Genomic DNA, 350 nt, shown 5'->3' on the forward strand with positions numbered 1-350 from the left:
CGTAACAGGTACTACAGATATGTACCCGAGGTTACTACAGACTTCGGTTCAAGGATAGAGAACATGGGTCCCAATAAAACCAATGTCATTTACATCAATATAAATATAATATTATATCAATATAATAGGTTAGGGTTATGGATTAGGGTTAGGGTTAAAGTTAGGCACATTGGTTTTATTGGGATCCATGTTCTCTATCCTTGGGCCCAGACTTCTACTACAGAAGTGTACCCTAACCCTAACTCTAACCCTAACCCTAAACATACCTCATATAAAAATATAAACATAATACTAAACAACCTAAAACTACCTCGGGTACATATCTGTAGTACCTGTTACGACAACGACCC

This window comes from Priapulus caudatus, unplaced genomic scaffold (genome assembly GCF_000485595.1).
Source record: "Priapulus caudatus unplaced genomic scaffold, Priapulus_caudatus-5.0.1 Scaffold23, whole genome shotgun sequence".
NCBI classification, from domain to species: Eukaryota; Metazoa; Priapulida; class Priapulimorpha; order Priapulimorphida; family Priapulidae; genus Priapulus; species Priapulus caudatus.